Consider the following 18,162-nt stretch of genomic DNA (forward strand, 5'->3'; position numbering starts at 1 on the left):
CCTCAGATGGTTGAAGAAGTTTGGTATGGGCCCCCAAATCCTAGGAACTTTCTACAGGGACACAATTGAGAGCATCCTGACTGGCTGCATCACTGCCTGGTATGGGAACTGTACTTCCCTTAATCGCAGGAACCTGCAGAGAGTGGTGCGGACAGCCCAGCGCATCTGTAGATGTGAACTTCCTACTATAAAGGACATTTAAAAAGGCAGGTGTGTAAAAAGGGCCCGAAGGATCATTGGGGACCCGAATCACCCCAGCCACAAACTATTCCAGCTGCTACCATCCGGGAAACGGTACCGCAGCATAAAAGCCAGGACCAACAGGCTCCAGGACAGCTTCTTCCACCAGGCCATCAGGCTGCTTAATTCATGCGGACACAACTGTATTTCTATGTTATATTATTGTACATATTTATTATAAATTACTATAAATTGCTCATTGCACATTTAGACAGAGACGCGATGTAAACATTTTTACTCCTCATGTATATGAAGGATGTAAGTAAAAAGTCATTTCAATTCAATTGACGACTGCATTGGTGCTGCTTTATATATCCATGATCAGGTCATCAATTTCCTCAATGTTGCTTCCAACTTCATCCCATCTTTAGATTCACATTGTCCGTTTCTGAAACCTCTCTCTCATTGCTCGATCTCTGGAAGAAAACTCTTTTATAAATTTACCACGGCTATCTTGACAATAATTCTTTCTGCCCTGCCTCCTGTAAAAATGCTATTCCATTTTTTTTCGTTCCTTCCTCTCTGCTGGATCTGTTCCCAGGGTGAGGCTTTTCACTGATTACAGAGGAAGAGTCGTTTTCTGCCTGAGCCAGATCAGGATGGATTAATCCACAGGGCCTGACAAGGTGTTCCCTCAGATCCTGATGGAGGCAAATGCAGAAATTTACAGGGTCCTAGCAGAGATATTGGCATCATCCTAAGCGACAGGTGAGTAACCGGTGCAATGGAGAATAGTCTATGTTGTTTGGCAGTTCAATCAAGTCTCTAAAAATAACCAAGGAAATTATAGGCCGGTGAGCCTGACATCAGCAGTGGGAAAGTAATTGGATGGTATTCTGAGAGACTGGATTTATACATACTTCAACAGACATGGCCTGATTAATGAGAACCAGCATGTCCAATCAATCCTATACAGTTTTTCAAAAAGGATGTCAGGAAAGTTGAAGGCAGCAAGGCAGTGGATGTTGTTTACATGGGATTGCAAGGCATTAGCCAAGGGGACACCTTGTCAGGCCCTGGAGATTTATCTATCTTAACCTGCCTTGTGACTGCAATCACCCCTGCCTTGTGACTGCAATCACCCCCTCCTCTGTACACTAAATAGCATCTCTGGCTTCAGTTCTGCTTTGCCTCACTTTTTTAGATTTTGTGTCCCCCCTCCTATGATCTCCCATATTCCATTTGTGGCCACACATAGATTACTATCCTGATCTCCAGGAGGACCAATTTCATTCCTTACAATCCTTGTGCCCTTATCATATCTGTAGATCTCCTAGGATTCTCCTTCATTTTGCCTGCTAGGACAACCTCATTCCTTACTGTAGCTCTCATGTTCTTTCTTTATGCTCTCTTGCATTCCTTACACTCCAAAAGTACCTGATTTATTCCACCCTCCCCATATCTGAGATGCACCTTCTTTTTTAGTTTCTTAACCAGTGCCGCAATAACTCTTGAGAACCAAAGTTCTCTAAGCCTGCTATAATTACCTTTAATTCTGACAAAAAAAACACACACAAGCTTTGTACTCTCAATATTTCACTTACCGTGTGCACCCTTGCTAGAAAACAATCTGTCCAAATGCACACTTGCCAGATCGTTTGTGACACCATTAAAATTGCCCTATCTCTAGTTCAGAATCTGCACCCATGAATCCATAATTACTTTGAAATTAATTGTATTATGATCACTCAATGCAAAGCACTGCCCTACAGAAACTTACTACATCGCCCCTGTCTTATCCCCTATCGGCAACCGTTAGTCTTGCTAGACCTTGGATCTGCGCCTGGAAAGTCTTCACTCTCCAGGGCGCAGGCCTGGGCAAGGTTGTATGGAAGACCAGCAGTTGCCCATGCTGCAAGTCTCCCCTCTCCACGACACCAAGGTTGTCCAAGGGAAGGGCATTAGGACCAATACAGCTTGGCACCAGTGTTGTCGCAGAGCAATGTGTGATTAAGTGCCTTGCTCAAGGACGCAACACGTTGCCACGGCTGGGGCTCGAACTTGCGATCTTCAGGTCGCTAGTCCAATGCCTTAACCACTTGGCCTACTGATTAAGGAAACCTTCCTGAACACATCTGACAAACTCTATCATATCCAGACATTTTACAGTTTTGGAGTCCCAATCTATATGTGAAAAGTTTAAATCACCTACCATAGCAAATTATGTTTCTTGTAGCAGTCTGTGATAAGTTCTACAAGTTTGTCCTCTAAATCTCAGGGATTATCGGATGCTTTGTACTATGGCCTGAATGAAGTGGAATACCATTTTTATTCTTCATTTCCTCCATGAAAGCCTCACTGGACGAGTTCTCCTGTGTGTCCTGACTGAGCACAGTGGTGACATTTTTCCTGAGTAGTAACACGACCCCTCCCTTTAATCCTTTCCGCTCTGTCCTGTCTACAACTACCGAACCCCTTAATATTGAGCAAGCAATCCTGCCCCTCCTGCAACTAAGTCTAACTAAGAGCTATAACATGATTATTCCATGTGTTGATCCATGCTCTGAGCTCATCTGCCTTGCCTTCCATACTTCTTGCATTAAAATACAAGCATCTTAGAATGTTAGTCACAGCCTTTTGATTGCTGACTTTGTCTGAGGTCTTAAGAATGTCTGTTTGAGGAACTTGGATAAGTACATGGGTGGGTGGGGTACAGAGGTATGGTCAATGGGACTTGATAGATTGACAGTTTGACACAGAGACGGGAACAGTGCCCAGTACAACCCCTGGCGTGGGATAGCCTGACTGGGAATCATGTGTGGCAAAACATCCGGTGTCGGAGAAGGACACAGCAAATGGTGCACAATGGGATACAGAGAATGGGAATTGTGCTTGGTAAAAACCCTGCTGTGGGATTGCAGACTGGGAACCGTGTGCAGTACAATGCCCAGCGTGGGACACAGAGATCGGGAACCGTATTAATATCATAATTTTTTTTCAGTGACTTGTGATCAGCCATGACTAACGTCCTTGCCACTGTGGATGAATAATTCTGACCAGACACACTGCCTCGCTACTCATTCATGGCTCCCCACCGCCACTCTCCATAACCCTGTTCGCTTCATCCCTCTCTCTCCCTCTCCCTTCCCAACTCACCCCACTCCCCTTGCCACCCATCACCCTCACCCCTCCTTTCTCATACGTGAGTGGGAAGTTTGGTGAATGGGAAGCTTTTAAATTCCAACAAAAGGGAACCAAAGCAGCTGCAGGAAAGGAGAAGATGAAACATGAAGGCAGACTAGCCAATAACATGAAGCAGGATACCAGAAGATTATTCAGTTATATAAAGAGTAAAAGGGAGGTGAGAGTTGATATTGGACACTGGAAAATGATGGAAAATCATTTTCCTGTGGGCATACTCAGCAAATCTATAGAATAGTAACTAACAGGATCAATGAAAGATCAACCAGAGTGCAGAAGATACCAAATTGTGCAAATGGAAATATAAAATAAATAGCAATAAATAATGACAACATGAGATAATGAGATAAAGAGTCCTTAAAGTGCAATGGAGTAATGGAGGAGAAGGAAATGGCAGATGAACATAACAGGTACTTTGCATCAGTCTTCACTGTGGAAGACACTAGCAGTGTGCCACAGGTCTGTGAGTGTCAGGGAGCAGGAATGAGTGTCATTGCTATTACAAAGAAAAGAAGTACAATACAAACTCAAAGGTCTAAAGGTGGATAAGTCAACTGGGCCAGATGGACTACATCCCAGAGTCCTGAGAGAGGTTGCTGAAGAAATAACGGATGCATTGCTCATGATCTTTCAGGAATCATTTGATTCTGGCAGGACCCGGAGAAGTGGAAGATTGCAAATGTCACTCTGCTCATTAAGGAGCGAGGACGGTAAAAGAAAGGACATTATAGACCAGTTAGCCTAATGCTAGTGGTTGGGAAAGTGTTGGAGCCTATTATTAAGAATTAGGTTTCAGGATACTTCGAGACTAGTGATAAAATATGTCAAAATCATCATGGTTTCTGGAAAGGAAAATCTTGCCTGACAAATCTGCTAGAGTTCTTCAAGGAAGTAACAAGCAGGGTGGACAACGGGGAGACAGTGAATGTAACTTACCTGCATTTTCAGAAGGCGTTTGATAAGGTGCCACACATGAGGCTAATTAACAAGCTAAGATCCTGTGGCATTACTGGAATGAGACTGGTATGATCAGCTGAATAGCTGACAGGCAGAAGGCAATGAGTGGGAATAAAAGGGGCCTTTTCTGGTTGGCTGCCGGTGACTAGTGATGTTCGTCAGAGTTCTGTATTTGGACCGCTACTTTTCACATTGTTTGTCAATAATGTAGATAATGGAATTGTTGGCTTTGTGGCAAAGTTTGTGGATGATAGGAAGATAGGTGGAGGGATAGGTAGTGCTGATGAAGCAATAACTCAGACAAATTGAAAGAACAGGCAAAAAAGTGGCAGGTTGAATACAGTGTTGGGAAATGTATGATAATGCATTTTGGTAAAATGAACAATAGTGCAGACTATCAGCTAAATGGGGAGAAGGTTCAAACATCAGAGTTGCAGAGGGAATCAGGAGAACTCAGGCAAGACTCAAGGTTAATTTACAGGTTGAGTCTGTGGTAAAGAAGGCAAATGCAATGTTGTCATTTATTTCAAGGGGAATAGAATATAAAAGAAGGAGAAAATTCTGAGTCTCTGTGAGACACTGGTCAGCCCATATTTCAAGTGTCGCCAACAGTTCTGGGCCCAATATCTCAGAGAGCACGTGTTGTCTTTGTTGAGTGACCACAGGAGGTTCATGAGGATGATTGATTCCAGCAATGAAGGGTTAACGTATGAACAGCATTTGGCAGCTTTGGGCCTGTACTCACTGGAATTTAGAGAAATGCTGGGGAATCTCATTGAAACTTACCAACTGCTACAAGGACTGGCTAGGGTGGATGTGGGAGAGGATGGTTCCTGTGGTGGGGGTATCCAAAATCTAGAGGGCGCAGCCTCCAAACTGAGGGGCGACCGTTTAGAAAAGATGAAAGAAGGATTTGTTTCAGCCAGAGAGTAGTGAATCTGTGGAATGTTCTGCCACAGACTCTACTGGCAGACAAGTCTGTGTGTATATTCAAGGTGGAAGTTGATTGTCTCCTGATCAGTCAGGGCATTAAAGGATATGGGGTTGAGTGGGAGCAGAGATCAGCCATGAAGGAATGGTGGAGCAGAATCGACAGGCTGAATTCTGCTCCTGTGTCTTTTGGTCTGGTGACTGTCACAAACTGATTTTTTTAAGGAATCATGAAAAAAATGTTTTAGAAACAACTATAGACAATGTGAGTCTGAAGGAAAAAACTATAAAATTCCGGAAACTCGCAGCAAGCAGGGCATCGACTGTAATTGGTAACGTTGTGGTTTCGAGACTACCAGTAGTGTTCTTTATATCAGTTTTCACATTCACTGACCTTCCCTGCAGTGAAGCAGACTAATAATGTGAATGTTTTCACACCTGAATGAAAGTGAAACGACAAACCAGTTGGATATGGTTTTAGCAGAACGGCCGAAAGTTCTGCTTGAGGAAAAACTGCCTCCAGTTCTGTGGAATGTGCGGGGCCAGAGAGCTGCTTGCACCAGACCCTAAGGTTGTTATATCACAGAAAAACAACCCACACCTTTTCCCAGTACTCTTTCAACCTTATTTATTTCTCTTCTATAGGTAGATGACCAAAACTGCAGTAAACACTCCAAATTCGAACGCACCAATGTCACCAACCTCAAAATAACACCCCATCTCCAGGATTCAGTACATTAATTTACGCAGGCAATCTGGAAAAGGCTCTTTTTTATGACCCAATCTACCTGTGGCACTACTTTAAGTGTATTATACACCAGAATACTAAAGTGAGTTTGTTTACGTGATTGAGAGTGAAATGTCAAACCGGTTGGAATTGGTTTCAGCAGAAAGGCCACTCTCTGCTCTAAAGAACATGCAGTCAGCTGGTTAAACACAGACCCTGAGCTCCGAGTCTCACAGAAAAGCAACCCACATTTTCCAAATCAATCAGTGATATTGCCTCTTCCCCCTTCCTTTCCAGTTCCACTGAAGAGTTTCGGCCTGAAACATTCCCGTTGTATTCAGTTGCATACATATTGCCCAGACCTGCTGAGTTACTCCAGCATTTTGTCTTTCCCTGGTTACGAAAGATCCACGACTGGGAGTGTGTGGGCAGTTTGAAACCGCATCAAAACACATCCACACTGTTGAATATTCTTGGGGAATTAAGGTGTGAATCATTCAAGTCTGATATGAATTTCGGATCTTTACTCAATCAAATCTTTGTCTGTGATCAAGGAGTCACAGAGTCATAGTTAAGAGAGTCATATTGAAACAGAACACAGTACAGACGCTTTGTCCGAGTCATTTAAACCGCCCGTTCCCGCCCACCTGCACAGTAGCCATATTCCCCCATCCATATTTTCAAAGGCGAAATCGTGCTCCCATGTACCACTTCTATTGGCAGCTCATTCCACTGTCTCTCCGCTCTCTGATTGAAGACGTCTTCACTCATGTCCCCCTGAAACTTTTCACCTTTCAGCCATAATGCATGATCTCTGGTTGTCGTTCCACCCGACTTCAGTGGAAAAGGCCTGCTTGCATTTACCTATCTATACGCATCATCATGTTGTACTGCTCTATCGAATCCCCTCTCAATTTTTAGCGTTTCAAGGATTAAAGTCTGAAACTACTCAACCTTTCCTTATCACTCAGGTCCTCCGGAAACATCCTTGAAATTTTTCCCAGTATTCTTTCAAACTTACTTGCATCTTTCCCGTAGGTAGGTGACCAAAACTACACACAATACTCTAAATTCAGCCTCATCGATGTCTTATACAACTTCAAAATAACATCCTGTCTCCTGCAGTCGATAATTTAATTTATGAAGGTCACTTTGGCAAAAGCTTTTATTTACGACCCGATCTACCTGTGGTGCTACTTTCAATGAATTATGGACCTGTATTCCCAGATCCTTTTGTTCCACCACAATTTTTAGTGCTCTACTGTTTACTGTGTAAGACCTACCATAGTGCAACACTTCACACTTGCCTGCATTAAATCCCGTCTGCCATTGTCAGCGCAGTATTTCCAGCTGTTCCGGATCCCACTGTAACCTGTGAAAACTTGCCTCTCTGTCAACTACATCCCCAATCTCGGTGTCATATGCAAATGTGCTTATCAAGTTAAAAACATTATCATCCCAATCATTGATGTAGATGGCAAACAGCAACAGACCCAACTACCATTCCTGTGGCTCCCCACTGGTCATAAGCCCCGATTAATGGAGATAATCATCTACCATCACTGTCTACCTTCTCCCAAAACACCATTGTCTACTCCAATTTACTTCCTTGCGTTGAACGTGATGCAAATGAATTTTCTTGACCAACCTCCTACACGGGATTGTTAAATGCTAGCAGAAGTGTATGTAAACAACATCAGTCCTGTCTTTTCAAATACTTATATATGCAGTGCTTCTAATAACTTCCACACTACTGATGTCAGAAGCACTGGTCTATAGTCTTCTGGGTTTTTTTTCAGCCTTTCTTCAACAGCAGAATAATGTCATTTACTTGGATTTTCAGAATGCGTTTGATGAGGTGCCATACATGAGGCTGCTTAACAAGGTAAAATCCTATGGCATTACAGGAAAGACACTGGCATGGATAGCAGAATGGCTGGCAGGCAGGAGGCATCGAGTGGGAATAAAGGAGGCCTTTTCTGGTTGGCTGCCTAGTGGTGTACCACAGGGGTCAGTATTCGGTCTGCTGCTTTTCACATTGTTTGTCAATGATTTAGATAATAGAATTGATGGCTCTGTGGCAAAGGTTGCAGATGATACAAAGGTAGGTGGAGGGGTAGGTAGTGCTGAGGAAACAATGCGACTGCAGCTGGACTTAGACAAATTGGAAGAATGGGCAAAAAAGTGTCAGATTGAATACAATGTTGGGAAAAGTATGATGATGCATTTTAGTACAAAGAATGATAGTACACACTATCATCTAAATGGGGAGAAGGTTCAAATGTCAGAGCTGCAGAGGGACTTTGGAGTCCTCATGTAAGACTCCGAGGAAGTTAATTTACAGTTTGAATCTGCGGTAAAGGCGGCAAATGAAATGTCCTTTATTTGATGGGGAATAAAATATAAAAAACAAGGAGATAATGTTGTTTGAGATAATGCCGAGCCTTTATAAGACACTAGTCAGGCCACACTTTGAATATTGTCAATGGTTTTGGGCTCAATATCTCCGAAAGGATGTGTATTCATTGTGCAGAGTACAGAGGAGATTAACGAGGATGATTCCAGGAATGAAGGGGTTAACATCTGAGGAGTGTTTGGCGGCTTTGAGCCAATATTCACCGGCATTTAGAAGGATGCAGGGGTGGGGTGGGGGAGGATCTCATTGAAACCTACCGAATGTTGAAAGGACTGGCTAGGGTGGAAGTCGAGTATCTTTCCTTTGGTGGGGGTATCCAACACTAGAGGGCACAGCCTCAAAATTGAGGAAGGTACCCTTTAGAGCAGTGTTAAGAAGAATTTTTAGCCAGACTGTAGTAGATCTGTGGAATGCTTGGCTACAGGCTGCACTGGAGGCCAAATTCATGCATATATTTAAGGCGGAATGTCAGAGTTTACTGATTTATCAGGGCAAAGGATATGGCAAGAGGGCAGGTGTATGGGGTTGTGCTTAATGCTGGATCAGCAGCTTGATACCACCCAAAATGCACCCCCTACGGTTCGCCGACTAGAAACACAGAAAACCTACAGCACAATACAGGCCTTTCGGCCCACAAAGCTGTGCCAAACATGTCATTACCTTAGAAATCACTAGGCTTACCCATAGCCCTCCATTTTTCTAAGCTCCATGTACCTATCCAAAAGTCTCTTAAAAGACCCTACCGTTGCCGGCAGCCCATTCCACACACTCACCACTCTGAGTAAAATACTTAACTCTGACATCTCTTCTGTACGAACTCTCCAGCACCTTAAACCTGTGTCCTCTTGTGCCAACCATTTCAGCCCTGTCAAAAAGCCTCTGACTATACACATGATCAATGCCTCTCATCATCTTGTACACCTCTATCAGGTCACCTCTCATCCTCCGTCGCTCCAGGGAGAATAGGCCGAGTTTACTCAACCTATTCTCATAGGCATGCTCCCCAATGCAGGCAACATCCTTGTACATCTCCTCTGCACCTTTTCATTGGTTTCCACATCCTTCCTGTAGTGAGGTGACCAGAACTGAGCACAGCACTCCAAGTGGGGTTGACCAGGGTCCTATATAGCTGCAATGTCCCACTGTAACCTCTGACAGCCCTCCACACCATCCACAACACCCCCAACCTTTGTGTCATCAGCAAATTTACTCACCCATCCCTCCACTTCCTCATCCAAGCCATTTATTGAAATCACAAAGACCACGGGTCCCAGAACAGATCCCTGAGGCACACCACTGGTCACCGGACTCTATGCAGAATATGATGCATTTACAACCACTCTTTGTCTTCTGTGGGCAAGCCAGTTCTGGATCCACAAAGCAAGGTCCCCTTGGATCCCATGCCTCCTACTTTCCCATAAGCCTGCGATGGGGTACCTTCTCAAATGCCTTACTGAAATCCATATACACTACATCTACTGCTCTTCCTTCACCAATGTGTTTAGTCAGATCCTCAAGAAATTCAATCAGGCTCGTAAGGCACAACATGCCCTTGACAAAGCCATGCTGACAATTCCTAATCATATTATACCTCTTGAAATGTTCATAAATCCTGCCTCTCAGGATCTTCTCCATCAACTCACTGGTCTATAATTTCCTGGGCTAACTCTACTCCCTTTCTTGAATGAAGGAAAAACATCCACAACCCTCCAATCCTCTAGAACCTCTCTCGTCCCCATTGATGATTCAAAGATTATCGCCAGAGGATCAGCAATCTCCTCCCTCGCCTCCCACAGTAGCCTGTGGTGCATCTCATCCGGTCCCGGTGACTCACCCAACTTAATGCTTTCCAAAAGCTACAGCGCATCCTCTCCCTTAATATCTACATGCTCAAGCTTGTCAGTCTGCTGCAAGTCATCACTACTATCACCAAGATCTTTTTCCATAGTGTATACTGAAGTAAAGTATTCACTAAGTACCTCTGCTGTTTCCTCCAGTTCCATACACACTTCCCCACTGTCACACTTGATAGGTCCTATTCTTACACATCTTATCCTCTTGCTCTTCACATCCTTGTAGAATACCTTGGAGTTTTCCTTAATCCTGCCCACCAAGGCCTTCTCATGGGCCCCTCTGGCTCTCCTAATTTCCTTTTTAATCTCCTTCCTGGTAGCCTTATAATCTTCTAGATCTCTAACATTACCTAGCTCTCTGAACCTTTTGTAATCTTTTCTTTTCCTCTTGACTAGATTTATTACAGCCTTTGTACACCACAGTTCCTGTACCTTACCATAACTTCCCTGTCTCATTGGAACATACCTATGCAGAACTCCACACAGATATCCCCTGAACATTTGCCACATTTCTTCCGTACTTTTCCCTGAGAACATCTGTTTCCAATTTAAGCTTCCAATTTCCTGCCTGACAGCCTCATAATTCCCCTGACTTCAATTAAACACTCTTCTAACTTCTCTGTTCCTATCTCTCTTCAATGCTATTGTAAAGGAGATAGAATTATGATCACTATCTACAAAGTGCCCTGAGAGATCTGATACCTAACCAGATTAATTTCCCAATACCAAATCAAATACAGTCTCTCCTTTTCTAGGCTTATCTACATATTGTGTTAAGAAACCTTCCTAAACACGCCGAACAAACTCCACCCCACCTAAATCCATTGCTCCAGGGAGATGCCAACCGACATTTGGGAAATTAAAATCTCCCATCATGAAAACTCTTATAATTACACCTTTCCAGGATCTGTTTCCCTATCTGCACTTTGGTATCCCTGTTACTATTGGGCAGCCTATAAAAAACACCAAGTTATTGACCCCTTCCTGTTCCTAACCTCCACCCACAGAGACTCAGTAGAGAAACCTTCCACGACGTCCACCTTTTCTGCAGCCGTGACACTATCTCTGATCAACAGTGCCACGCCCCCAGCTCTTTTGCCTCCCTCCCTGTCCTTTCTGAAACATCTAAAACCCGGCACTTTCCTGTCCCTGACCTCCATCAGGTCACCTCTCATCCTCCGTCGCTCCAAGGAGAAAAGGCCGAATTCATCAAGCTATCCTCATAAGGCATGCTCCCCAATCCAGACAATATCCTTGTAAATCTCCTCTGCACCCTTTTTATGGTTTCCACATCCTTCCTGTAGTGAGGTGACCAGAATTGAGCACAGGACTCCAATTGGGCTCTGACTAGGGTCCTATATAGCTGCAACATTACATCACGGCTCTTAAACAATCCATATACACTGTATGGCTCTCCCTTCATCAATGTGTTTAGTCTGAAACAATCGATCGACAAATGGTGCAATAGCCACAGCTCTACATATCGTCCTTACACATCTGGAGAAGAAGGAGGCTTATGTGAGAATGCTGTTCTTGGACTAGAGTTCAGCATTCAACACTATAGCTCCATCCAGGCTCAATAAGAATCTCAGAGCCCTCACCTTGACCCCGTCTTGGGCAGCTGGATCCTGGACTTCCTGTCAGATTGCCAGCAGGTTGTAAAAGTGGGCTCCCTCACCTCCAACCCTCTGATTGCCAACACAGGTGCACCTCAGGGCTGCATATTGTGTCTTCTCCTTTACTTCCTGTATACTCATGACTGTATCACCACCCACAGCTCCAATCTGCTAATTAAACTTGCCGACAACGCTACATTGATTGGCCTAATCTCAATCAATAACGAGGTGTCCTACAGGGAAGAAGTCAAGAAAACAACCTTTCCCTCAATGTTGCCAAAACAAAGGAGCTGGTTGTGGACTACAGGAGAAATGGAGACGGGCCAACTCCTATTGACATCATTGGATCTCGGGTTGAGAAAGTGAACAGCTTTAAGTTCCTCGGCATCCACATCACTGAGGATATCACAGTTCCATACTTACCGGCTGTGTGGTGAAAAAAGCACGACAGTGCCTCTTTCACCTCAGACGGTTGAAGAAGTCTGATATGGGCCCCCAAGTCCTAAGAACCGTCTACAAGGGCACAATTGAGAGCATCCTGACTGGCTGCATCACTGCCTGGTGTGGGAGCTGTACTTTCCTTAATCGCAGGAACCTGCAGACAGTGGTGCGGACAGCCCTGCGCATCTGTAGTTGTGAACTTTCCACTGTTCAGGACATTTACAAGGATAGGTGTGTAAAAAGGGCCTGAAGAATCATTGTGGAACCAAGCCATCCCAACCACAGTCTGTTCCAGCTGCTACCATCCGGGAAATGGTACTGCAGCATAAAAGCCAGGACCAACAGGCTACTGGACAGCTTCTTCCACCAGGACATCAGACTGATTAACTCACGCTGACTCGAGTGTACTCTATATTACATTGACTGTTCTATTTTTATAAATTACTTTAAATAACTATGATTGCACATGGCACATTTAGATGGAGATGTAACATAAAGATTTTTACTCCTCACGTATATGAAGGACATAAGAAATAAACTCAATTCAATTTCATTTAATTCATCTCAGTCCTGGACAGTGCACCTCCTTTTACACAGACTGGGATCCCTGGTTCCAGATGTTGTGCATTTCAATGTGCTCACCTCTCAGTCCTCGATTCTCTAAATGAAAGGGTTATCGCATTTGATCTTTCTTCATATGATGACCCCACCACTACGGGGATCAGTCTGGTGAATCTTCATTGCACTGTCTAACCTCACCCGTGTTTCCACCATGACTCTTCTCCCACCCCTAACCCTACTTCCACCTTCCCACCTGCCCCTCACCTGGATCCACTTTCACTCCCCAGCTTTTGCCCCATCCCCACCTCTCACGTATCTTCTCAATTTCCCATCTACTGTTGGTCTTAAATACCCCCAGCTGGGCCTCTGCAGCTGCCTCTGCTAATTTCACAAATTCGCCACACTCTGGCTAAAGAAATTTTGCTGCATCTTGGTTTTAAATATGCATCCCTCTATCCTGAGGGGCATTCACAATTTTAAGTGTGTGCAAATTGACCGCCTGGGTTGCTGATTGGGATCTTCCGCAGGGAGAGTTAAGTTTAGGGAATACATCTTTCAGGAGCGCAGATAGCTGGTAAATAAATGAATAAGTGGCCGGCAACACACATAAAATTTGCTGGTGAACGCAGCAGGCCAGGCAGCATTTATAGGAAGAGGTACAGTCCGTTTTGGGCTGAGACCCTTGGTCAGGACTAACTGAAAGAAGAGATAGTAAGAGATTTGAAAGTGGGAGGGGGAGGGGGATATTGGAAATGATAGGAGAAGACAGGAGGGGAAGGGATGGAGCTAAGAGCTGGAAAGTAAATAAATAACAGATGGGGTATGAAGGGGATGTAGGGCATTAGCGGAAGTTAGAGAAGTCAATGTTCATGCCATCAGGTTGGAAGCTACCCAGACGGAATACAAGGTGTTGTTCCTCCAACCTGAGAGTGGCTTCATCTTGCCAGTAGAGGAGGCCGTGGATAGACATGTCAGAATGGGTATGGGACATGGAATTAAAATGTGTGGCCACTGGGAGATCCTGCTTTCTCTGGCGGACAGAGCGTAGGTGTTCAGAGAAATGGTCTCCCGGTCTGCATCGGGTCTCACCAATATATAGAAGGCCACATCGGGAGCACCGGATGCAGTATATCACCCCAGCCGACTCACAGGTGAAGTGTCACCTCACCTGGAAGGACTGTCTGGGGCCCTGAATGGTAGTGAGGGAGGAAGTGTAAGGGCATGTGTAGCACTTGTTCCGCTTACAAGGATAAGTGCCGGGAGGGAGATCGGTGGGGAGGAATGGGGGACGAATGGACAAGGGAGTCGCATAGGGAGCAATCCCTGTGGAGAGCGGGGGGGGGGGGGAGGGAAAGATGTGCTTAGTGTTGGGATCCCATTGGAGATGGCGGAAGTTAAGGAGAATCAAGTGTTAGACCCAGAGGCTGGTGGGGTGGTAGGTGTGGACAAGGGGAACCATACTCCTAGTGGTGTGGTGGGAGGATGGGGTGAGAGCAGATGTGCGTGAAATGGGAGAGAAGCATTTGAGAGTAGAGTTGATGGTGGAGGTGGGAAGCCCCTTTCTTTAAAAAAGAACAGGCAGGTTTGTGGATCTTGGGTAGGAGGTAGAAACAGGAAGTGCAGAGTCTGGGAACTATAAGGTTGGTAGCAGTGGATGGGAGATCCCCTGAGCAGATAAAGTTGGTGATGGTTCCCACACCCCACACTTCCCATTTCTACCTCCTACCCAAGATCCACAAACCTGCCTGTCCAGGTAGACCCATTGTCTCAGCTTGCTCCTGCCCCACCGAACTCATTTCTGCATACCTTGACACTGTTTTATCCCCGCTTGTTCAATCCCTTCCTACCTATGTTCGTGACACTTCTCACACTCTGAAATTTTTTGATGATTTTAAGTTTACTGGCCCCCACCGCTTTATTTTCACCATGGATGTCCAGTCCCTGTATACCTCCATCCCCCACCGGGAAGGGCTCAGAGCTCTCCGCTTCTGTTTGTATTCCAGACCTAACCAGTTCCCCTCTACCACCACTCTGCTCCATCTAGCAGAATTAGTCCTCACTCTTAATAATTTCTCCTTTGGCTCCTCCCACTTCCTCCAAACTAAAGGTGTAGCCATGGACACCCGTATGGGTCCCAGCTATGCCTGCCTTTTTGTTGGCTTTGTGGAACAATCCATGTTCCAAACCTATACTGGTATCCGTCCCCGACTTGTCCTTCGCTACATCGACGACTGCATTGGCGCTGCTTCCTGCACGCATGCTGAGCTTGTTGACTTCATTAACTTTGCCTCCAATTTTCACCATAACCTCAAGTTTACATGGTCCATTTCCGACACTACCCTCCCCTTTCTTGATCTTTCTGTCTTATCTCTGGAGACAGCTTATCTACTGATGTCAACTATCAGCCTCCGGACTCTCACAGCTACCTGGACTATTCCTCTTCTCACCCTGTCTCTTGCAAAAATGCCATCCCCTTCTCGCAATTCCTCTGTCTCCGCCGCATCTGCTCTCAGGATGAGGTTTTTCATTCCAGGACCGAGGGAGATGCCCTCTTTTTTACCTGTTTTGACGTGTCAACCCATCGCCTCCTCCCGTGCCAAGATGAGGCCACCCTCAGGTTTTTATAAAGCTGCAACACAACTTCCAGACTTTTGAACTCAAATGTCTCGACTAATAAAGACAACCATGCCATTTGGCTTCTTAACCACTCGATCAATCTGTGCAGTCATTTTCAGGGACAGATGAATGTGGACTCTAAGATCCCTCTGATCATCATCACTGTTTAGCATCTTGCACTTAACAGTGTCCTGTATCTTTACATTTGGCCAACCGAGCTGCCAGGATGATCGTCACTAATCAAATCTCACTGAGTTTTCTCAGGTCCTGTTGAATTTGACAAGTGCACAAGTACGGGAAGGTACAGGGACAGAGAAACACTGACTTGTAGCAACATCACAGGTAAGCACATTCTGATAACACACGGAAAACAAATTATACGATTCTCTGTCAGTAACAATATAGAAATATATTTTACGTCACCATGCTAACAGGACCAGTACAACAGGGACTGGACGGCGGCTCATCTCAGACGGTTCGGTGTGAAGGTCTCACAACCCGGCAGATTCTGTCAAGGAAGCGAGGCGAGGCTGCCAGTTCGGGAAAGTTCATCCCCTCCCCCTTCAGGTTTCACCGATCACCTTGTGTTTCTCTCTCCCTTCCCCCCCCCCCGCCTTTTATCCTCCTGTCCTGCCGAAGGGTTTCGGCCGGTAACGCGACTGTACTCTTTTCCTGGGTGCTGCCGGGCCTGCTGAGTTCCTCCAGCACTTTGCGGAAGTTGCTCGCATTGCCAGCATCTGCCGATTTTCCTCTTGTTTGAGTTCGGGAAAGTTAAAGGGTCTCACTGCCCAACATCAGACCTCCCTGCTCGGGACCGGCTTCAATACTCACCGAATGGAAATTGTCGGTGTTGCCCCGCAGAGAATAATCCGTTCCCGGAACCCGAACCCGATCCCACCGCCGACTCACTTCAACAAAGGACGGAAAACAACACCGCCCTGCCCGTACTGAGCATGCGCGATGTCGTCTGCGCGTCATTAGCGCGGTGGGCGGGGCCTCGGAACCAAACCTGCGGCTCTCTCCGCCAGAGAAAGTAGGATCTCCCAGTGGCCAAACATTTTACTTCCACATCCCATTCTGACATGTCTATCCACCGCCTCCTCTAGTGTAAAGACGAAGCCACACTGAGGAACAACACCTTATATTCCGTCTGGGTAGCCTCCAACCTGATGGCATGAACATCGACTTCTCTAACTTCCGCTAGGCCCCACCTCCCCCTCGTACCCCATCCGTTATTTATTTATATACACACATTCTTTCTCTCACTCTCCTTTTTCTCCCTCTGTCCCTCTGAATATACCCCTTGCCCACCCTCTGGGGCCCCCCGCCCCCGTCTTTCTCCCTGGGACTCCTGTCCCATGATCCTCTCATATCCCTTTTGCCTATCACCCGTCCAGCTCTTGGCTCCATCCCTCCCCCTCCTGTCTTCTCCTATCATTTTGGATCTCCCCCCTCCCTCTCCCTCTCAAATCTCTTATTAGCTCTTCTTTCAGTTAGTCCTGATGAAGGGTCTCGGCCTGAAACGTCGACTGTACCTCTTCCTAAAGATGCTGCCTGGCCTGCTGTGTCCACCAGCGACTGTGATGTGTGTTGCTTGAATTTCCAGCATCTGCAGATTTCCTCGTGTTTGCAGCTGCCGCATCTCTGCGGCAAAACGGGATCACGTGACGGGAGAAGGGTCTCCCACGTGACCCGGTGACGTCTCCTCGCCCCTCACACGCTGCCCGACGCATTCCCACTTTATTTCATTATTTCCCGTATTATTTCAGCAACATTTTTAATTTTTCCCTCCATATCGTCCCTGTCCCTTCCTCTCCACCCCCCCCCCCTCGGGTCACAGAGTTCTATGTTTATTAACACTAGTTTCTATTCACATTCCTCCGATCACTGAGTCTTCACCGGCCTCTGTGGTGGGGATTTACAGACATTCACCACCCTCGGAGTGGAGACGTTTCCCCTCATCTCAGTCCCGGACAGTCCACCCCCTTTTTCAGAGACTGGGATCCCTGGTTCAGCCAGTAATGATGTTGTGCATTTCAATGTGTTCACCTCTCAGTCCTCGATTCTCTAAATGAAAGGGTTATCACATTTGATCTTTCTTCATATGATGACCCCACCACTCCAGGGATCAGTCTGGTGAATCTTCATTGCACTCTCTATAACAAATACTCTCTAACCTCTTTGTTAATCCTCTATGGAATTAATTTCCATCTTCTGCAGCCCCGTGTTGCCCCAACCACTCACCTCCCACCCCCGTCACTATTTCCACCTTCCCACCTCCCCCTCACCTGGATCCACCTCTCACTCCCCAGCTCTTGCCCCATCCCCACCCCTCACCTCTTTTCTCGGACTATTTCCCGTCCACTCTCAGTCCAGAGGGAGGGTCTCGGCCCGAAATGTTGACGGTCCATTTCCCTCCACAGATGCTGCCCGACCCACTGAGTTCCTCCGGCAGTTTGTTCTTTGGTCTGTGTGACCCGTGTTAGTGTGGGGAGCGGGATTTTACACCATATTCCCGGTACAGTCTCAACAAAACACAAATAATTGTCACTTTGCCCGGACCATTGGCCCCGCTTGCAGGGCAACAGTCTGCCGGTGTTTGCCCCCCAATGTGGTGAATCGCCACCACCGTGGGCTCAGACATTTCCACAGATGAGCCCCTCC

At 46.0% G+C, this 18,162-nt stretch overlaps 1 protein-coding gene across 1 annotated transcript in view; it reads right to left on the bottom strand.

Annotated features, from left to right (window-relative positions):
• LOC140208403 (NACHT, LRR and PYD domains-containing protein 3-like) overlaps positions 1-16,436 on the bottom strand; it is a 131,213-nt gene extending 114,777 nt beyond the window's left edge. The window contains exon 1 of the mRNA XM_072277070.1: positions 16,330-16,436. The gene's annotated coding sequence lies outside the window, so the exon portion shown is untranslated. The remainder of the gene's footprint in view (positions 1-16,329) is intronic.
• Between the last annotated feature and the right edge of the window lie 1,726 nt (positions 16,437-18,162).

This window comes from Mobula birostris, chromosome 13, assembly GCF_030028105.1.
Source record: "Mobula birostris isolate sMobBir1 chromosome 13, sMobBir1.hap1, whole genome shotgun sequence".
Classification (NCBI taxonomy): Eukaryota; Metazoa; Chordata; class Chondrichthyes; order Myliobatiformes; family Myliobatidae; genus Mobula; species Mobula birostris.